General features: G+C 36.5%; 1 pseudogene; it reads left to right on the top strand.

Moving 5' to 3' along the window:
* The first annotated feature begins 19017 nt into the window (after positions 1 to 19017).
* Positions 19018 to 23733, top strand: LOC132513102 (uncharacterized; annotated as a pseudogene).
* The last annotated feature ends 512 nt before the right edge of the window (positions 23734 to 24245 follow it).

Below are 24245 nucleotides of genomic sequence, written 5' to 3'. Positions count from 1 at the left end.
CACATATAGACTGAAAGTGAGGGGATGGAAAAAGATATTCCATGCAAATGGAAATCAAAAGAAAGCTGGAGTAGCAATACTCATATCAGATAAAATAGACTTTAAAATAAAGAATGTTACAAGAGACAATGAAAGACACTACATAATGATCAAGGGATCAATCCAAGAAGAAGATATAACAATTATAAATATATATGCACCCAACATAGGAGCACCTCAATACATAATACAACTGCAGACAGGTATAAAAGAGGAAATCAATAGTAACACAATAATAGTGGGGGACTTTAACACCTCACTTACACCAATGGACAGATCCTCCAAAGAGAAAATTAATAAGGAAACACGAGCTTTAAATAACACAATAGACCTGATAGATTTAATTGATATTTATAGGACATTCCATCCAAAAATAGCAGATTAAACTTTCTTCTCACGTGCGCAAAGAACATTCTCCAAGATAGATCACATCATGGGTCACAAATCAAGCCTCAGTAAATTTAAGAACATTGATATCGTATCAAGCATCTTTTATGACCACGACGCTATAAGATTAGAAATCAATTACAGGGAAAAAATGTAAAAAACACAAACACATGGAGGCTAAACAATATGTTACTAAATAACTAAGACACCACTGAAGGAATCAAAGAGGAAATCAAAAAATACCTAGAGACAAATGACAATGAAAACATAATGACCCAAAACCTATGGGATGTGGCAAAAGCAGTTCGAAGGGGGAAGTTTATAGCTATACAAGCCTACATCAAGAAACAAGAAAAATCTCAAATAAATAATTTTACCTTACACCTAAAGGAGCTAGAGAAAGAAGAACAAACAAAACCCAAAGTTAGCAGAAGGAAAGAAATCATAAAGATCAGAGCAGAAATAAATGAAATAGAAACAAAGAAAACAATAGCAAAGATCAATAAAACTAAAAGCTGGTTCTTTGAGAAGATAAACAAACTTGATAAACCATTAGCCAGACTCATCAAGAAAAGGAGGGAGAGGATTCAAATCAATAAAATTAGAAATGTAAAAGAAGTTACAACAGACACCGCAGAAATACAAAGCATCCTGAGAGACTACTACAAGCAACACTTTGCCAATAAAATGGACAACCTGGAAGAAAGGGACAAATTCTTAGAAAAGTATAACGTTCCAAAACTCAACCAGGAATTAATAGAACATATGAACAGACCAATCACAAGTAATGAAATTGAAACTGTGATTCAAATTCTTCCAACAAACAGAAGTCCAGGACCAGATGGCTTCACAGGTGAATTTTATCAAACATTTAGAGAAGAGCTAACACCCAAACTTCTCAAACTCTTCACAAAAATTGCAGAGCAAGGATCTCTCCCAAACTCATTCTAGGAGGCCACCATCACCCTGATACCAAAACCACACAAAGATACTACAAAAAAAAATTATAGACCAATATCACTGATGAATATATATGCAAAAATCCTCAGCAAAATACTAGCAAACAGAATCCAACAACACATTAAAAGGATCATACACCATGATCAATTGGGATTTATCCCAGGGATGCAAGGATTCTTCAATATATGCAAATCAATCAATGTAATATACCATATTAACAAACTGAAGAATAAAAACCATATGATCATCTCAATAGATGCAGAAAAAGCTTTTGACAAAATTCAACACCCAGTTATGATAAAAACTCTCCAGAAAGTGGGCATAGAGGGAACCTACCTCAACATAATAAAGGCCATATATGACAAACCACAGCAAACATCATTCTCAATGGTGAAAAACAAAGCATTTCCTCTAACATCAGGAACAAGACAAGTATGTCCACTCTCACCACTATTATTCAACATAGATTTGTAAGTCCTAGACATGGCAATCATAGAAGAAAAATAAATAAAAGGAATCCAAATAGGAAAAAAAGAAATAAAACTGTCACTGTTTGCAGATGACATGATACTATACATAGAGAATCCTACTGATGCCACCAGAAAACTACTAGAGCTAATCAATGAATTTGGTAAAGTTGAAGGATACAAAATTAATGCACAGAAGTCTCTTGCATTTCTATACACTAATGATGTAATATCTGAAAGAGAAATTAAGGAAACACTCCCCTTTACCATTGCAACAAAAAGAATAAAATACCTAGGAATAAACCTACCAAGGGAGACAAAAGACCTGTATGCAGAAAACTATAAGACACTGATGAAAGAAATTAAAGATGATACCAACAGATGAAGAGATATATATACCATGTTCTTGGATTGGAAGAATCAATATTCTGAAAATGACTATACTACCCAAAGCAATCTACAGATTCAGTGCAATCCCTAACAAATTACTAATGGCGTTTTTTACAGAACTGGAACAAAAAATCTTAAAATTCATATGGAGAGACAAAAGACCCTGAATAGCCAAAGCAGTCTTCAGGGAAAGAAATGGAGCTGGAGAAATCAGACTGCCTGACTTCAGACTATACTACAAAGCTACAGTAATCAAGACAATATGGTACTGGCACAAAAACAGAAATATAGATCAATGGAAGAAGATAGAAACCCCGGAGATAAACCCACACAGCTATGGTCAACTAATCTATGACAAAAGAGGCAAGGATATACAATGGAGAAAAGACAGTCTCTTCAATAAATGGTGCTGGGAAAACTGGACAGCTACATGTTAAAGAATGAAATTAGAACACTCCCTAACACCATACACAAAAATAAACTCAAAATGGGTTAGATACCTAAATATAAGACTGGACGCTATAAAACTCTGAGAGGAAAACATAGGAAGAACTCTCTTTGGCATAAATCACAGCAAGATATTTTTGATCCACCTCCTACAGTAATGGAAATAAAAACAAAAATAAATAAATGGGGCCTAATAAAACTTAAATGCTTTTGCACAGCAAAGGAAACCATAAATAAGACAAAAAGATAACCCTCAAAATGGGAGAAAATATTTGCAAACGAATCAATGGACAAAGGATTAATCTCCAAAATATATAAACAGCTCATGCAGCTCAATATTAAAAAAAAACAAACAACCTAATCCAAAAATGCGCAGAAGATATAAATAGACATTTCTCCAAAGAAGACATACAGATGGCCAAGAGGCACATGAAAAGCTGCTCAACATCACTAATTATTAGAGAAATGCAAATCAAAACTACAATGAGGTATCACCTCACACCAGTTAGAATGGGCATCATCAGAAAATCTACAAACAACTAATGCTGGAGAGGGTGTGGAGAAAAGGGAAGCCTGTTGCACTGTTGGTGGGAATGTCAATTGATACAGCCACTATGGAGAACACTATGGAGGTTCCTTAAAAAACTAAAAATAGAATCACCATATAACCCAGCAATCCCACTACTGGGCATATACCCAGAGAAAACCATAATTCAAAAAGACGCATGCACCCCAATGTTCATTGCAGCACTATTTACAATAGTCATGTCATGGAAGCAACCTAAATGCCCATTGACAGATGAATGGATAAAGAAGATGTGGTAGTGTATATATGTCCATGCCTCTTTATCGCTTTGTCACCGTTTACCCTTCCCCCTCCCCATAGCCTCAAGTCCATTCTCTAGTAAGTCTGTGTCTTTATTCCTGTTTCACCCCTAGGTATATATATAACTGATTCATTTTGTTGTGAAGCTGAAACTAACATACCATTGTAAAGCAATTATACTCCAATAAAGATGTTAAAAAAAAAAAAGAAAAAAAAAACCTACCAAAAAAAAAAAAAAAAAAGAAGATGTGGTACATATATATAATGGAATATTACTCAGCCATGAAAAGGAATGAAATTGGGTCATTTATAGAGACATGGATGGATCTAGAGACTGTCATACAGAATGAAGTAAGTCAGAAAGAGAAAAAACAAATATCGTATATTAACGCATGTATGTGGAACCTAGAAAAATGGTACAGATGAACCGGTTTCCTGGGAGAAATTGAGACACAGATGTAAAGAACAAACGTATGGACACCAAGGGGGGAATGCGGTGGGGTGTAGGGGTGTGGGGGGATGAATTGGGTGATTGGGAGTGACACGTATCCACTGATGTGTATAAAATTGATGACTAAAAAACCTGCTGTGTAAAAAAAAAAAAAGTAGAATCGTCGATGCCAGAGGCTCAGAGGAGAGGGAAATGAGGAGTTGTTGTTTAATGGTTATACAGTTTCAGTTTTGCAAATTTTCTGGAAATTGGTTGCACAACACTGTGAAAATATTTAACACAGCTGTACACTTAAATGTTTAAGATGGTAAATTCTGTCATATGTATTTTATCACAATTTTTCAAAATGTAGATGGTACATAGTGTTTTTCTTCAAAAAGTACAATATGAAAAGGCAGGAAGAATAACAATAACTTTACAGTGGTCAAACCTGACACATGCTGCCTGAACCAGGTGACTGAGGTGATTATCATCAGTGATAAGTCATGTTGATGCATGTACCATTGAGATGATGTGATAAAAATGGTACTTTACCTCTGTGGTCTTCTTCTCCAAAACCTACAATCCTAGTCTAATCATGAGAAAAACATGAGACAATCCCAAATTGATGAATATTCTACAAAATACCTGACCAGTACTCAAACTGTCAATGTCATCACAACAAGGAGAGTCTGAGAAACTATCACAGTCAAGAGAAGCCTAAGTGATATGATGACTAAATGTAATATCATATCCTATATGGATTTCTGAAACAAAAAGGATGCTAGTGAAAAACCTAAGTAATTCAAATAAAGTAGGGATTTTAGGTAATAATATTATATCAAAACAGTTTCCTTAGTTTTGACAAATGTATCAATAGTACTATAAGATGTTAACAATAGAGGGAAAAGAATATGAGATATATGGGGACCCTTTGTACTATTGTTTAAACTTTTCTATAAATCTAAAGCTATTCAAAAATTTGCAATATTTATTACTTTTTTTTAAAAGCAGACAATACAGATTCAAGACTCTGTACCCAATGAGATGTACATTTGTCAATGGTATTTGTAGCCAGAAGAAAAACATGTCTTGATATGTTATGTCCATTATCTTCAGTATTAGCAACTGAATTCAATATAATTTGTGGGAGAACAGGCAACTATGTTCAGGGATTTAAGGGATACTGAAAATACCATTTTACTGCCTCCTCTCTCTTTTTCCTGTTACTTTTTCTGTGTTCAGCCATAACAAGAATACAGACTTGGTTTTGAATATGCTCTGTTTTAGAAATTATGTGGAATGGAGGCTTTGTGCTATGATAATAGTATATATATATATATATATATATATATATATATATATATATATGGCATGCATGGTTAGGCAACTTACACAAATTGTTCCATTACTTTAATATTCCCCATGGACCTATGAGTGGGTGCTTATGAACTTCACTATTGTTGAGATGAAGACAATGAAACTCAGACAGGTTTAAGTACTGTAGCGGTCTGAAAAATGATCTCCCCAACGATGTCCTGCTATATGTAAGTGTTACCTTATACAGAAACAGGATCTTTGAAGATGTGATTAGGATCTCAATGACCTTGAGAAGGGGTGAATATCCTGGCATATCCAGGTGGGCTCTAAATTTAATCACAAGTGTCCTCATAAGAGGGAGGCAGAGGGAGATTTGGAACAGACAGAAGAGAAGACAATGTGGCCGCAGAGGCTGGGCTCTGAGTGATGCAGAGACAGCCAAGGAAGGCACACAGCCCTTCCAACACCTTGATTGCAGCCCAGTGACACTGATTTCAGACCACCAGCCTCCAGAAGTGTGAGAGAATAAATTTATGTTGTTTTAAGCCATGGAGCTCATGGTAATTTGTTATAAGCACCCAGAGGAAACTAATATAAGAGCCTCTGCCCAAATTCATTCAGTTTGTAAGTGGTGGAGCTAGTTTCTCAATTGGATTCTCCACCCTCTAGAGCCTATGCAATACTCCTTCTCATGCTATCTACAGGCATAGTATGTAAACTAATAAGCCACTTAGCTACATAGAAAATTTAGCTTCCATATGATATTTTTCCTAATTTCAGAGACCTTCTAATACTCAAATTATCTAATAAATAGGTATTATTTTATGTCCAAAGTGTAAAGAAAAGAAATAAAAAAAGCATTTTTTGAAATTGCCAGATAACAGATTTCTATTTCTACACATTCCTAGTGCTTCCAGATTTCCAAATTGCAGTACTATATGTTCAGTGATTAGGCAAAAGAGAGCAGTTAATTTTCTTTTTGTGCTTACAGGTATATAAGCACATTAAGTAGAAATGTCAACTCGTCTTCTTCTCAACACCTATATTTGGAATTTTATTTCTTTAAATAAAACATCATTTATTTTCTCCAAGCAAAATACAGATAAAAATTAAATGCTTTTTTATTTCAAAAAATAGTTAAATGAATATAAATATTGTTGGCTGATTCTCATGAGCTTATATGAAGGAAAAGAGACATTAACAAATGCCCTGGAATTCTCTTTGAAACTGTTGTGGATAAAATACTTGCATCTTATTATTTTCATTATTTTAATTGTTAATAATTAGTGCCTTATAATTACATAATACTTTATAAATTATATAGGGTTTTTATATATATCATCTTATTTAACCCTCTCAACAACCTTCTTAGGTAAAGCAATGAAGACTAATACATTTATTTTTGCTCATTTTCCAGATATATCTATTTACTTTTTAAACTAACCAAGTTTACTTAGTTAGCATTTACTGAGACTAACCAAGTTTAAGTAATCTTCCCAGGTCACGTGGCTAGTAAAATACAAAATTGGGACTATAACACAGGTCTTCTGAACCTGAGTTCAGTTCTAAACCAGTTCTCCTTCCATCACTACAAAAATAACAACAACCATAACACAACAAAACATTGATTAGCCAAAACTCAACTAATTGCAATCCTTAATAATCACATTTTCGTCTCATGGTTATTAGGAGGAAGAGGTAAGTTCGTAACTAGCAGATAAGACGTATAAAACACAATAAAGTACTTTCTCTAGTAGATGGTGGTATCTAAAAGGTATATGTTCTCACCAAATCTCTCAAAACATATTTATTTACAGGTACAGTTATATTCACAAATCATTTATGTGAAGAATAATGGCCTAAGGCCTCTGTAAGAGGCTTAATCATCAAAGAATCAATTACCTTCACTAGATTACCATTACTGAGGTAGACTAACACCACTAAAATATATTTCATTGTTTTTTTTTGTTTGTTTTGTTTTGTTTTTCAGTACATGGGCCTCTCACTGTTGTGGCCTCTCCCGTTGCGGAGCACAGGTCCGGAAGCGCAGGCTCAGCAGCCATGGCTCACGGGCCCAGCAGCTCTGCAGCATGTGGGATCTTCCTGAACTGGGGCATGAACCCATGTCACCTGCATCGGCAGGCAGACTCTCAACCACTGCTCCACCAGGGAAGCCCAACAATGTAAATATTTATGCACCCAACATAGGAGCACCTCAATACATAAGGCAAATACTAACAGCCATAAAAGGGGAAATCGACAGTAACACAATCATAGTAGGGGACTTTAACACCCCACTTTCACCAGTGGACATATCATCCAAAATGAAAATAAATAAGGAAACACAAGCTTTACATGATACATTAAGCAAGATGAACTTAATTGACATTTATAGGACATTCCATCCAAAAACAACAGAATAAACTTCCTTCTCAAGTGCTCATGGAACATTCTCCAGGATAGATTATATCTTGGGCCACAAATCAGCCTTGGTAAATTTAAAAAAATTGAAATCATATCAAGTATCTTTTCTGACCACAAAACTATGAGACTATATATCAAATACAGGATAAAAATCTGTGAAAAATACAAACATATGGAGGCTAAACAATACACGACTAAATAACCAAGAGATCACTGAAGAAATCAAAGAGGAGATCAAAAAATACCTAGAAAAATATCACAATGAAAACCATTAGCCAGGCTCATCGAGAAAAAAGGAAGAAGACTCAAATCAATAGAATTAGAAATGAAAAAGGAGAAGTAACAACTGACACTGCAGAAATACACAGGATCATGAGAGATTACTACAAGCAACTCTATGCCAATAAAATGTACAACCTGGAAGAAATGGACAAATTCTTAGAAATGCACAACCTTCTGAGACTGAACCAGGAAGAAATGGAAAATATAAACAGACAAATCACAAGCACTGACATTGAGACTATGATTGAAAATCTTCTAACAAACCAAAGCCCAGGACCAGATTGTTTCACAGGCAAATTCTATCAAACATTTACAGAATAGCTAACACTTATTCTTATCAAACTCTTCCAAAATACAGCAGAGGGAGGAACACTCCGAAACTCATTCTACGAGGCCACCATCACCCTGAAAGACGTCACAATGAAAGAAAACTACAGGCCAATATCACTGATGAACATAGATGCAAAAATCCTCAACAAAATACTAACAAACACATTCCACAGCACATTAAAGGATCGAAAAATATAATCAAGTGTAGTTTTTCCCAGGAAAGCAAGGATTCTTCAATATACGGAAATCAATCAATGTGATAAACCATATTAACAAAGTGAAGGAGAAAAATCATATGATCATCTCAACAGATGCAGAAAAAGCTTTCAACAAAATTCAACACCCATTTGTAATAAAAACCCTCTAGAAAGTAAGCATAGAGGGAACTTACCTCAACATAATAAAGGCTATATATGAGAAACCAAAACCAACATCATTCTCAACGGTGAAAAACTGAAACCATTTTCTCTAAGTTCAGGAACAAGATAAGGTTGCCCACCCTCACCACTATTATTCAACACAGTTTTCAAAGTTTTAGCCTCAGCAATCAGAGAAGAGGAGGAAATAAAAGGAATCCAAACCAGAAAAAAGAAGTAAAGCTGTCACTGTTTGCAGATCACATGATAATATACCTACAGAATCCTAAAGATGGTATCAGAAAACTTACTAGCACTAAACAGTGATTTTGGTAAAGTAGCAGGATACAAAATGAATGCACAGAAATCTCTTGCATTCCTATACACTAATGATGAAAAATCTCAAAGAGTATTTAAGAAACACTCCCATTTACCATTGCTACAAAAAGAATAAAATATCTAGGAATAAACCTACCTAAGGAGTCAAAAGACCTGTATGCAGAAAACTATAAGATACTGATGAAAGAAATTAAAGATGATACAAACAGATGGAGAGATGTACCATGTTCTTGGATTGGAAGAATCAACATTCTGAAAATGACTGTACTACCCAAAGCAATCTACAGATTTAACGCAATCCCTATCAAACTACCACTGGCATTTTTCACAGAACTAGAACAAAAATTTTCACAATTTGCTTGGAAACAAAAAAGACCCTTAAGAGCCAAATCAATCTTCAGAAAGAAAAACGGATCTGGAGGAATCAGGCTCCGGGACATCACACTATACTACAAAGTTAAAGTAATCAAGACAGTAGGTACTGGTACAAAAACAGAAACATAGATCAAAGGAATAGGATAGAAATTCCAGACATAAACCCATGCACATAAGGTCCCCTTATTTTTGATAAAGGAGGCAAGAATATACAATGGAGAAAAGACAGTCTATTCAAAAAGCGGTGCTGGGAAAACTGGACAGCTGCATGTAAAAGAACAAAGTTAGAACACTCCCTAACACCATACAGGAAAATAAACTCAAAATGGATTAAAGACATAAATGTAAGGCCAGACACTATAAAACTCTTAGAGTAAAACAGGCAGAACACTCTTTGACATAAATCACAGCAAGATCCTCTTTGGCCCACCTCCTAGAGAAATGGAAATAAAACAAAAATAAACAAATGGGACCCAATGAAACTTAAAAGCTTCTGCATAGTAAAGGAAACCATAAAGAAGACGAAAAGAGAACATTCAAAATGGGAGAAAATATTTGCAAATGAAGCAATGGACAAAGGATTAATCTCCAAAATTTACAAGCAGCTCAATATCAAAAAAACAAACAACCTAATCCAAAAATGGGCAGAACACCTAAGTAGACATTTCTCCAAAGAAGATATACAGATTGCCAGAAGATACATGAAGGGATGTTCAACACCACTAATCATTAGAGAAATGCAAATCAAAACTACAATGAGGTATCACCTCACACCAGTCAGAATGGCCACCATCAAAAATATTGACAAACAATAAATCCTGGAGAGGGTGTTGAGAAAAGGGTAACCTCTTCCACTGTTGGTGGGAATGTAAATTGATACAGGCACTATGTAGAACAGTAAGTCAGAAAGAGAAAAAAGAAATACTGTATGCTAACACATATATATATATATATATATATATATATATATATGGAATCTAAAAAAAAAAATGCCCTGAAAAACCTATGGGCAGGACAGGAATAAAGATGTAGACCTACAGAATGGACTTGTGGACACGGGGAAGGGAAAAGGTAAGCTGGGACGAAGTGAGAGAGTGGCATGGACATATATACACTACCAAATATAATATAGATAGCTAGTGGGAAGCAGCCACATCGCACAGGGAGAACAGCTTGGTGCTTTGTGACCACCTAGAGGGGTGGGATAGGGAGGGTGGCAGGGAGATGCAAGAGGAATGAGTATGGGGATATATGTATATGTATAGCTGATTCACTTTGTTATAAAGCAGAAACTAACATACCATTGTAAAGCAATTATACTCCAATAAAGATGTTAAAAATATTATTTCATAACAGGTGATAAAAGTTAGCGTTACTCTTATTTTTATTATTAAAAAAACAAATAAGATGAATGAAGAAAGAGAAATGACAGGAAAAGCATGGTAGGAAAATGAGATAAAGCCAGCAATACAGTCTATATTTAAAAGACCATACATTCCTCTAGAAATGCGAGAAGTGAGCCAAATATTTGGCTCTGAGCTCTCTATTGTCTGTTCTTTGAGTAAAGAGACAAATAATTACCAGATTCAACAACTTTATAATATAGAGTCAAAGCAATGGCTCAGGAGAGACACAGCATTTTCTGAAAGCTAAAATTCTTTGAACCCAAGAGGTATTTCCCCAATGGATCCACATAAAGGGAAAAGTGTTTGCCATAGCAGTCTGCATCCTCAGTAATATCTCATGACAAATATGATAGTGAGGTTTTTTTATAGCTTCTTTCTTTAACATCTTTATTGGAGTATAATTGCTTTACAATATTGTGTTAGTTTCTGCTTTATAACAAAGTGAATCAGTTATACATATACATATATCCCCATATCTCTTCCCTCTTGTGTCTTGCTCCCTCCCACCCTCCCTATCCCACCCCTCTAGGTGGTCACAAATCACCGAGCTGATCTCCCTGTACGATGTGGCTGCTTCTCACTAGCTATCTATTTTACATTTGGTAGCGTATATATGTCAATGCTACTCTATCACTTTGTGCCAGCTTACACTTCCCCCTCCCTGTGTCTTCAATTCCATTCTCTACATCTGTGTCTTTATTCCTGTCCTGACTGTAGGTTCTCCAGAATCACTTACTTTTTTTAGATTCCTTATATATGTGTTAGCATATGGTATTTCTTTTTCTCTTTCTGACATACTTCACTCTGTATGACAGACTCTAGGTCTATCCACCTCACTACATATAAATCAACTGTGTTTCTTTTTATGGCTGAGTAATATTCCATTGTATATCTGTACCACATCTTCTTTATCCATTCATCTGTCGATGGACACTTAAGTTGCATACATGTCCTGGCATTTTAAATAAAGCTGCAATGAACATTGCTGTACTGGACTCTTTTTGAATTATTGTTTTCTCAGGATGTATGCCCAGTAGTGGGATTGCTGGGTTATATGGTAATTCTATTTTTAGTTTTTTACAGAATCTCCATACTGTTCACTATAGTGGCAGTATAAACTTACATTCCCACCAACAGTGCAAGAGGGTTCCCTTTTCTGAACAACCTCTCCAGCATTTATCGTTTGTAGATTAGTTCCTGATGGCCATTCTGATTGATGTGAGGTGATACCTCATGGTACTTCTGATTTGCATTTCTCTAATGATGAGTGATGTTGAGAATCCTTTCATGTGTTTTCTGGCAAACTGTATATCTTCTTTGGAGAAATGTCTATTTAGGTCTTCTGCCCATTTTTGGATTGGGCTATTTGTTCGTTTGATACTGAGCTGCATGAGCTGCTTGTATGTTTTGGAGATTAATCCTTTGTCAGTTGCTTCATTTGCAAACATTTCCTCCAATTTTGAGTGTTGTCTTTTCATTGTTTATGTTTTCCTTTGCTGTGCAAAAGCTTTTAAGTTTCATTAGATCCCATTTATTTGTGTTTTTATTTCCATTTCTCTAGGGGGTGGGTCAACAAGGACCTTGCTGTGATTTATGTCAAACAGTGTTCTTCCTATGTTTTCCTCTAAGAGTTTTATACTGTCTGGCCTTACATTTAGGTCTTTAATCCATTTTGAGTTTACTTTTGTGTGTGGTGTTAGGGAGTGTTATAATTTCATTCTTTTACATGTAGCTGTCCAGTTTTCCCAGCACCACTTATTGAAGAGGCTGTCTTTTCTCCATTGCATATTCTTGCCTTCTTTATCAAAACTAAGGTGACCACAGGTGTGGGGGTTTATCTCTGGACTTTCTACCCTGTTCCATTGATCTATATTTCTGTGTTTGTGCCAGTACAATATTGTCTTGATTACTGTAGCTTTGTAGTATAGTCTGAAGTCCAGGAGCCTGATTCCTCCAGCTCTGTTTTTCTTTCTCAAGACTGCTGTGGCTATTTGGGTTTTTTTGTGTTTCCATACAAATTGTGAAATATTTTGTCCTAGTTCTGTGAAAAATGCCAGTGGCAGTTTGATAGGGATTGCATTGAATCTGTAGATTGCTTTGGGTAGTAGAATCATTTTCACAATGTTGACTCTTCCAATACAAGAACATGGTATATCTCTCCATCTGTTTGTATCATCTTCAATTACTTTCATCAGTGTCTTATGGTTTTCTGCATACAGATCTTTCATCTCCTTAGGTAGGTTTATTCCTAGGTAATTTATTCTTTTTGTTGCAATGGTAAATGGGAGTGTTTATTTAAATTCTCTTTGAGATTTTTCATCATTAGTGTATAGGAATGCAAGAGATTTCTGTGCATTCATTTTGTATCCTGCTACTTTACCAAATTCATTGATTAGCTCTAGTAGTTTTCTGGTAGCATCTTTAGGATTCTCTATGTATAGTATCATGTCATCTGCAAACAGTGACAGCTTTACTTCCTGTTTTCTGATTTGGATTCCTTTTATTTCTTTTTCTTCTCTGACTGCTGTGGCTAAAACTTCCAACACTCTGTTGAATAACAGTGGTGAGAGTGGGCAACCTTGTCTTGTTCCTGATCTTAGAGGAAATGGTTTCAGTTTTTCACCATTGAGAATGATGTTGGTTGTGGGTTTGTCATATATGGCCTTTATTATTTTGAAGTAAGTTCTATCTGTGCCTACTTTCTGGAGGGTTTTCATCGTAAATGGGTATTGAGTTTTGTCGGAAGCTTTTTCTGTATATATTGAGATTATCATATGTTTTTCCCCTTCAATTTTTTAATATGGTTTATCACATTGATTGATTTGCATATATTGAAGAATCCTTGCATTCCTGGGATAAACCCCACTTGATCATGGTGGATGATCCTATTTGTGTGCTGTTGGATTCTGTTTGCTAGTATTTTGTTGAAGATTTTTGCATCTATGTTTGTCAGTGATATTGGCCTGTAGTTTTCTTTCTGTGTGACATCTTTGTCTGGTTTTGGTATCAGGGTGATGGTGACCTTGTAGAATGAGTTTGGGAGTGTTTCTCCCTCTGCATATTTTGGAAGAGTTTGAGAAGGATAGTTTTTATGTTTTCTCTAACTATTTGATAGAATTTGCCTGTGAAGCCATCTGATCCTGGGCTTTTGTTTTTTGAGAGATTTTTAATCACAGTCTCAATTTCTGTGTTTGTGATTGGTCTGTTTATATTTTCTATTTCTTCCTGGTTCAGTCTTGTAAATTGTGCTTATCTAAGAATTTCTCCATTTCTTCCAGGTTGTCCAGTTTTATTGGCATATATCTGCTTATAGTAATCTCTCATGATCCTTTGTATTTCTGCAGTGTCATTTGTTACTTTTCCTTTTTCATTTCTAGTTGTATTGATTTGAGTCTTCTCCCTTTTGTTCTTGATGAGTCTGGCTAATGGTTTATCCATTTTGTTTATCTTCTCAAAGAACCAGTTTTTAGTTTTATTGATCTTTGCTATTGTTTCCTTCATTTTTTTTTTCATTTATTTCTGATCTGATCTTTATGATTTCTTTCCTTCTGCTAACTTTGGGGGTTTTTTGTTCTTCTTTCTCTAATTGCTTTAGGTGTAAGGTTCGGTTGTTTATTTGAAATCTTCCTTGTTTCTTGAGGTAGGATTCTATTGCTATAAACTTCCCTCTTAGAACTGCTTTTGCTGCATCCCATAGGTTTTGAGTCATCGTGTTTTCATTGTCATTTGTTTCCAGGTATTTTTTGATTTCCTCAGTGATTTCTTGGTTATTTAGTAGTGCAGTTGTAGCCTCCATGTGTTTGTACTTTTTACACATTTTTTCCCTGTAATTGATATCTAGTCTCACGGCGTTGTGGTTTGAAATCATACTTGGTATGATTTCAAGTTTCTTAAATTTATAAGGCTTGATTTGTGATCCAATATATGATCTGTCCTGGAGAATGTTCCATGAGCCCTTGAGAAGAAAGTATTCTGTTGTTTTTGGATGGAATGTCCTACAAGTATCAATTACGTCCATCTTGTTTAATGTATCATTTAAAGCTTGTGCTTCCTTATTTATTTTCATTTTGGATGATCTGTCCATTGGTGAAAGTGGGGTGTTAAAGTCCCCTACTATGATTGTGTTACTTTCGATTTCCCCTTTTATGGCTGTTAGCACTTGCCTTATGTATTGAGGTGCTCCTATATTGGGTGCATAAATATTTACAATTGTTATATCTTCTTCTTGGATCGATCCCTTGATCATTATGTAGTGTCCTTCTTTGTCTCTTGTAATAGTCTTTATTGCCTTAATATTTGCCTGTTAGAAAGAAGTGCCACATAAACTTTTGTTGATTGAATAAATGTCTTCCCTTGCACACTAATTTCATCAAATCAAGGAATATTCATTACTGACACTTAGATAAAGGACAAAACTAAGGTTATTCAAGAATAACTTGAAAAAACTTCCAATTTTAAGAGGAAGCTGTGAAACTGTCACTGTTTTCAAATGGCAAGGTTTTATATATATATATATATATATATATATATATATATATATACACACACACATATAGTCCTAAGGATGCTACCAAAAAACATTAAAACTAGTAAACAAATTTAGTAAAGTTGTCCAATATAAAAGTAATACACAAAAACCTGTTGTTTCTATATAAATAGCTATCAGAAAGAGAAATTAAGGAATAACAATCCCATTTACAATTCCATTAGAAAGAATAAAATACCTAGGAATAAATTCAACCAAGGAGGTAAGACTTATACTCTGAAAACTGTAAGACATTGATGAAAGAAACTGAAGATGACAAAAATAAATGGAAATATATACCAAGCTTATGGATTGGAAGAATTAATATTGTTAAAATGACCAAACTACACAAGTCAGTGCAATACCTATCAAAATACCAAAGACATTTTTCACAGTAGTAGAAAAAATATTTCTAAAATTGATGTGGAAACACAAAAGACCTTGAAAAACCAAAGCAATCTTAACAAAGAAGAATGAAGCTGGCAGGCATCATGTGCCCTGATTTCAAACTATACTACAAAGATACAGTGATCGATACTGGTATAAAAACAGATGCATAGTATAATGGATCAAAATAGCGAGCCCCAAAACAAACCCACATATATATGGTCAAATAATCTACAACAAAGGAGGCAATAATATACAATGGGGAAAAGACAGCCTTTTTAATAATGGGTTTGGGAGAACTGGATAGCTACTCACAAAAGAATCAAATTGGACTACCTTCTCACAAGCTGGACTACCTTCTCATAAAACTAAACTCAAAATATATTAAAGACTTAAATGTAAGACCTGAAACAATAAAACTCCTAGAAAAAAACCAGAGACAATATGCTCTTTGACATTGATCTTAGCAAAATTTTAGGGGTGTTTTTCTCCTCAGGCAAGGGAAACAGAAGCAAAAATAAACAAATGGGACTACATAAAATTAAAAACCTTTTGTACAGCAAAGGGAACTTTCAACAAAACAAAAAAACAGCATAGTGGATGGGAGAAGATATTTACTAATGATGCATCTCTTAAGGGGTTAATATCTAAAACATACAAAGAATACCTACGACTCATCAAATAAACAAACGACCCAATTAAAATGGGCAGAGGACATGAATAGACTTTTTTCCAAAGAAGTCATACAGATGGTCAACAGACACTTGAAAAGATCCTCAACATCACTGGTCATCAGGGAAATGTAAATCAAAAGAACAATGAGATACCACCTCACACCTGTCAGAACAGCTATCATCTAAAAGACAACAAATAACAAGAGTTGGCGAGGATGTGGAGGAAAAGGAACCCTCATGCACTGTTGGTGGGAATGTAAATTGGTATAGCCACTATGGAAAACAATATGGAGCTTCCTCAAAAAATTAAAAATAGAAGCGCTCTATGATCCAGCAATTTCACTTCTAGGTATTTACCTGAAGAAAACAATAACACTAATTCAAAAAGATAGATGCATCCCAATGTTCATTGCAGCATTATTTACAATAGCCAAGATAGGAAAGCAACCTAAGTGTACACTGATAGATGAGTGAATAATGGATATATTTTATATGTATATATAAAATGGAATATTACTCAGCCATAAAAAATAATGAAACCTTGCCATCTGCAACAACATGGATGGTCTAGAGGGTATTATGCTAAGTAAAATAAGTTAGACAGAGAAAGACAAATACTGCATGATCTCACTTATATGTGGAATCTAAAAAACAAAACAAACAAAACAAAGCAAAAATAGATTCATAGATACAAAGAACAAACAAACAGGTGGTTTCCAGAGAGGAGCGGGTGGAAACTATTGAACGTGATTAAGAGGCACAAACCTCCTGTTATAAAATAAAAGCCATGAAGATGTAATATACAGCATAAGGAATATGGTCAATAATATTGTAATAACTTGGTATGTGGACAGACAGTTACTAGACTTATCATGGTGATCATTTTACAATGTATGTGAATGTCAAGTCACTATGTAGTACACATGAAAATAACATAATATTGTATATCAACTATGTTTCAATTTTATAAACTACATAAAGTGAATCTAGTAAAACAGAAGATTTAAATAAAACCTGCAATCTGTTATCATAACACCTAAAATGTCCAAGATTCAATAGAAAATCACTCATCATACTAAAAAACAGGAAAATCACAGCTTGAAAAAATAATGAACAGAGGACAACATGCAGTTGATTCAGCTGTTGGAATTATCTAGTGAATATTTGAAAGCAAAAATCATAAAAATGCTTAAATGGGAAATTATAAATATTCTTTGAATAAAGGGAAAAAAACAGAAAACCTTAGCAAAGAAATAGATTTGAGATATAGAGCAAAACAGAATTTATAGAACTGAAAGTACATTAACTGAATTAAAAACTCACTGCATAAGCTCAACAGTAGATTCGAGATGGAAAAGAAAAGAATAAGTGAACTTGAAAATAGAACAATGGAATTTAACCAACATGAACAACAGAAAGAAGATAGAATGCAAAAAAGAAAAAAAAAATGAACAGAGCCTTAGTGTCCTGTGGGATAATAACAAAAGATCTGATTAGAGTCCCAGAACAGAAGGAGAAAGAGAATGAAGCTTAGATAGTATTAAAAAAAATACTGGCTGAAAACTTTCCAGATTTGATAAAATAACATTATGGTCAATTTCATGTGTTAACTTGACTGGATCATGGAATGCCCAGATTTTTGGCTAAACATAATTTCTAGCTATATCTGTGAGGGTGATTCCAGAGGAGGTATGCATTTGAATTGGTAGACTGAGTAAAGCAGACTGCTTTCCCCAGTGTAGGTGGGCTTTATCCAATACATTAAGGGCCTGAATAGAATTAAAAAAAAAAAAGTAGAAGAGAGAATTTGCCTCTCTGACTCCTTGAGCTATGATAGAAGTCTTCTGCCCTCACACTGGGAAGTACACCATCCTCTCCCCTAGTTATCAGGCCTTCAGGCAGATTAAACTTACACCACCAGCTTTCCTGGGTCTCCAATTTGCAGATGGCAGATCATGAGACTTCTCCATCTCTATAATCATGTGAGGCAATTCCTCATATTAAATCTATTTATAATATATATCCTGCTGATTCTATTTCTCTGGAAAACTCTAACTAATACATATTTTAGTACTGAGAGTGGTTTTAGAGGAATAGAATATGTTAAGGATGAGTTTTCTAAATTGGTTTCAGTGTTTCTGGAGTTGGCTCTCTAATCTGATTAGATTTAAAGATGTTAATGATTTTATTTTCAGTAGTAAAGAGGGCACTGATAGTCCATGATGTTACCTGGAGATAGAGATAGGTAAAATATCTGCATTGGATATTTCTAATAAAACATAAGAGACAAGGAATGAATGACTGCATATATGTTACTTTAGAACATTTTTAGAAAACTAATGAATATAATGAGGTAGGCTGGTTGTCCCTAATGTCCTGGCAAAGTGGTGCAAGAAAAGGATGAGCTCAGGGACTCAAATTCCCAGCTCAATTGCCATATTAATAATCTGAAAACTTCCAAATGTGCCCTGAAGGAGACTCTTAGCTCCTGTAGCCACAGAGATAAGATTGCTGAAAATCAAACACAGAATCTCATTCTGAGACTGGCTGAATGACAATGCAACCTGAACTCTTATCTTCACAGGATGTCTACTTTTAAAGTAAGAGCACTGACTAGCACTGACTGGGAAAGAATGGGATCCTGTAAGTTGAGATGGGAATTCATGAGAAGACCTTGATGACTGAGCTGCTAAATTCTGATGAGTCTTCTTTTGCTATGGAAGAGGCCTATCCATACCCAGTGGAAGCAGCCTCACCGCCAATGATGGTGGCTTCCCCACTCCCAGTGGTAGTGGCTCCTCCACCCCTATCTGAGGGGATAAGTCCCGTATTGCCTGAGAAAACTCTAATAGCCTCACCTGGGGCAGCTGCCATGCAAGAAAAGGCTGATTCTCCTCAGGAGTCACCCCCATCACCTCCCTTTGCTTCTAGACTCAAGTCCCATCAGGCCCCTAAAGGTGAGATAAAAAATGTGACCCATGAAGAATTGTACTATACTCCAAAAAAACTACTTAAGTTTTCTAATTTACACAGACAGAAAACCGGGGAACATGTGTGGGAATGGCTACTAAGGGTGTGGAATAATGGTGGAAGGAACATAAAGTTGAGTCAGGACAAATTTATTGATATAGACTCACCAAGCAGAGATTCTGCATTTAATGTTGCAGCTCAGGGAGGGAGACAGGGCTCTAACAGTCTGGTGGGTTGGTTGGTTGGTTCATTGACTGAAACATGGATCAAAAGTTGCCCACAGTGAGCGAACTGGACATACTCGACCTGCATTTCTGGTTTAATGTAGAGAAAGGGATTCAAAGGCTTAGGGAGACTGTAAAATCCATATTACAATGTTTTTTCCATTTAGGACCTATTCACCCACACTGGGAGGGTCCAGAAGACATACTTTTAAGCAGTACTGTGAGAAATAAACTTCTGAGAAAAGCAGCATCACTGAGGAGCTATTTATTCTCTTCTTTGTAGGTCAGACCTCACAGTGAGAACAGTAGTCACTGAATTGAGAAACCTAAATGCAGTGGGAGTAATTGGATCTTGATGTGATAGGGGTCCAAGTGTCAGCATTCAATTACTAAAGACAAGGTAGACATAATTACCATAATGGACAGCAGATTCAGAGCAGTAATCAGAATAGTCTGGCTCATGCATACCTATGATGTTGGTTGCTTGATCATGGTGTTCCTAGAATGAAATAGATGGGAAACCTACTAAATTCTTACTTGATATGTATAAACAGAGAAGTTCTAGGTCAAGAAAACAAAAGTCTAACCTAAATCATTGAAACAGAGTCACAGTCCCTCTTTCAATTCCTGGACTTGATTGTAGTTTACAAACTCAGAATCCCTTGAATGAGGGAGAGGCTGAACAGCCTTGAGGAAGGACCTGGTACATTACCGAAAATTTATGCTACTATTCCTTTTCCCAACCTTCCCCATAGGGACCTACGGTCTTATATCACAGTAACTGTGCACTGGGAAAAAAAGAACAAATCAGATCTTTGGGGGACAACTGGACACTGGCTTTGAACAAACACTAATTCCAAAACGTCATTGTGGGCCACCAGTCAGAGTAGAGGATTATGGAGGTCAGGTCATCAATGGAGTTTTAACTCAGGTCCATCTCACAGGGACCCAGTAGGTCCAAAAATCCATCCTGTGGTTATTTCCCCAGTTCTGGAATGCATAAAATGGAATACATACATGCACATTCAGCAGCTGGCAGAATCCCCACATTGATTCCCGGACCTCTAGAGTTAGGGAAATGATGGGAAAGGCTAAGTGGAAGCCAGTAGAACTGTCTCTACCTAGGACAATAGTAAATCAAAAGCAATACCACATTACCAGAGGGATAGCAGATATTAGTGCCACCATCAAGGACTTGAAAATTGCAGAGGTGGTGATTCCCAAAACATCCTAATTCAACTCACCTATCCAGCCTGTGCAGAAGACAGATGGGTTTTAGAGAATGAAAGTGGATTATCATACACTTAATCAGGAGATGGTTCCAATTTCAGCTGCTAAACCAGATGTGATTTCATTGCTTGAGCAAATTAACACATCTCCTGGTACCTAACATGCAGCTATTGGTCTGGCAAATGATTTTTTTTTCTACATCTGTTAATAAGGACCACCAGAAATAATTTACTTTCAGCTGGCAAGACAAGCAGTATACCTTCACCATCCTAGCTCAGGGGTATATAACCTCTCCAGCCTTATGTCATAATTTGGTTCACAGGGATCTTGATCGCCTTCATTTCCACAAAATTTGTGGAAATTTTTTGATGAAATTATGAAGATTGGACCTAGTAAGACATAGCTACTACTCTAGACTTATTGGTAGGACCTTTGCCTGCTAGACAGTGAGAAAGAAACCCAACAACAATTCAGGGGCATTCTACTTTAGTGAAATTTGAAGAGGTCCAGTGGTGTGAGACATGTCAAGATATCTCTTCTAAAGTTAAGGGTAAGTATTTTACCTGGTCCTTCCTATAAGCAAAAAGAGGCACATTGCCTAGTGGGCTTCTTTGAATTTTGAAGGTAACATACTCCTCATTTTGGTATGGTACTCTGGCTCATTTACCAAGTGTCTCAAATAGCTACTAGCTTTGAGTGGGGCTCAGAGTAACAGAAAGCTTTGCAACTTGCCCAGCCTGCTATGCAAGCTGCTTTGCCACTTGGGACCCATGACCCAGAAGATCCAATGATGCTTGAATTGTCAGTGGCACATAGGGAAGCTGTATGGAGTCTATGTCATGTCCTTATAGGTGAACTGCAGTGCAGGCCCTCAGAATTTTTGAGCCTAGCCCTGTAATCCATTGTAGATCACTACTCCCCTTTTGAGAAAGAACTCTTGGCCTGCTACTGGGCCTCAGTAAAAATTGAACATTTAACCATGGGCCACCAAGTTATCTTGCAACTGGAACTGACCATCATGAAATACGTATTATCTGAACCACCAAGCAATAAAGTGGGCAGGCAAAGCAGCACTGCATCATCAAATATAAGTGGAATATATGAGATTGGACTTGAAGAGCCCTGAAAGTACAAGTAAGTTTCACGGAGATGTTGTCCAAATGCTCATTATCCCCACTCCTGTTACACTCTCTTTTCCTTCCCAGCCAGTACCTATAACCTCATGGGGAGTTCCCTATGATCAGTTGACAGAGGAAGAGAAATCTCAGGCCTAGTTTACAGAAGGATCCACAAGATATGCAGGTACCACCTAGAAGTGGACAGCTGCAGCACTACTGTCCCTTTGTGAGACATCCCTGAAAGATAGTGGTGAAGGGAAGTCCTCCCAGTGAGCAGAACTTGGAGTTGCACACCTGTTTGTTCACTTTGCTTGAAAGGAAAAAATAGCTTAAGTGCAATTATATACCAATTCATAGATGTGGCTAATGGTTTGGCTTAATGGTCAGGAACTTGGAAGGAACATGTTTAGAAAATTGGTGATAAGAAAAATTGGGGATAGAAGTCTGTGGATATGTCTCTCTGAATGGGCAAAAAAATGTGAATATATTTGTGTCCCATATGAATGCTCACCAAAGGGTGAACTCTGCAGAGGAGGAATTTAACAATCAAGTGGATAGAATTACCCATTCTGTAGGTACCAGTTACCTTCTTTGCCCAGCCACCTATGTCATTGTGCAATAGGTTCATGAACAAAAGTGGCCATGGTGGCAGGGATGGGGGTTATGCATGGGCTCAGCAGGACAGACTTCGACTCATCAACTTGGTTAAGGCTACTGCTGAGTGCCCAACCTGCCAGCAGCAGAGATCAACACTGAGTGCCTGATATGGCACCAGTCCCCAGGGTACTCAGCCAGTTACATGGAAGCAGGCTGATTATACAGAACTGCTGTCATCATTTAAGGGACACTGTTTTGTTCTTACTGGAATAAACACTTATCTGGATATGGATTTGCCTTCCTGTATGCAATGACTCTGCCAGCACTACCATCTGAGGACATATAGAATGCCATATTCACTGTCATGGTAATTCAATAAAGCATTCTTTTGGATCAAGGAACTCACTTCACAGCAAATGAATTACAACAATGGACCCATGCTCATGTAATTCACTAGTCTTACCATGCATGTTTCCTGCCATTCTGAAGAAGCTGGTTTGACAAAACAATGGAATTGCCTTCTGAAGACTCAGTTACAGCACCAGCTCAATGACAATACCTTGCAGGGCTTGGGAAAGGCATCTAATATATGGTCCTTATGTGGCTGAACCACACTGAGTCCATTTTATTAGCTCCATATTAGGCCTGCAGTCCTACCCTTCCCCTTAATGCATGGCTAAAACTTTAGCCTACTCACAAAGAATGTGCCAAAGCGAGATAAGTTCCCTATAAACTTTTATCCTTGCCTTCATCAGATATGAAAAGTAGAAGAATGCCTTTTGCTGATGCAAATGGTTAATGGTCATGAGACCCACAGGGGGAGGAAAAACATCCAGTTCTCAACAGTGTGGGCATCCTTTTCCCTTGGTAGTCTGATTCTACTTTTAGCTTTAGCCCCTTTAAATCTCCCTGTACTCCTTTTGGCGGTACAGAGTGCAGCTGCTAATGCCTCTGGGATCATTGTCCGCCTGATCCTGCCTATATGTAAGTTACACACAATAAACATCATAATTGCACTTTATGGAGTTACCTGCTTCATTTTTTGGTCTTAAAGTTCCTTCTCAATTCAGAGGATATTATTCAATATCTCTACCTCCCAACACTGCTGTTTCTCCCGTAGCCAGGATTCATGGATCCAGGAAACATAGGGTGGAAATGGAAATGGCATCACTCACTATTACCCCCACTGACCCATTAGAAAATTTTTTGCTTCCTATTCCTATGACCTAACACTCTGGTGGCCTAGGGGTCTTAGTTCTAGAGAAAGAAATAATTCCACCAAGAGACACAACAATGATTCCATTCACCTGGATGTTAATACTGCTGCCTGGCCACTGTGGGCTCCTCATGCCTCTGAAGCAAAAGGCAAAGAAGGGAGTTATAGTGTGGGCTGAGATGATTGATCCTGCTACCAAGGGGAAATTAGACTTTTCTGCTCCACAGTGGAGGTAAGTAAGAGTATGTCTGGAAAACAGATAGGGTGTCTCTCAGTATTACCATGTCCTGTGATTAAGGTCAATGGGAACTATAGTAACCCAATCGAGGTAGGACTACTAATGGCCCAGACACTTCAGGAATGAAATCTTGAGTTATCCCACCAGCTAAAGAAGAACAACCAACTGAGGTGCTTGCTAAAGGCAAATGGAATACAGAATGGGTAGTAGAAGACAATTACAAATACCAGCTATGACCAGTGACTAGCTTCAGAAATAGAAATATAATTCTCATGAGTATTTCCTCCT

Source organism: Lagenorhynchus albirostris, chromosome X (genome assembly GCF_949774975.1).
Source record: "Lagenorhynchus albirostris chromosome X, mLagAlb1.1, whole genome shotgun sequence".
Classification (NCBI taxonomy): domain Eukaryota; kingdom Metazoa; phylum Chordata; class Mammalia; order Artiodactyla; family Delphinidae; genus Lagenorhynchus; species Lagenorhynchus albirostris.
Note: the sequence above shows the minus strand (reverse complement) of the source record. Positions and strands in the feature narration are given on the sequence as shown.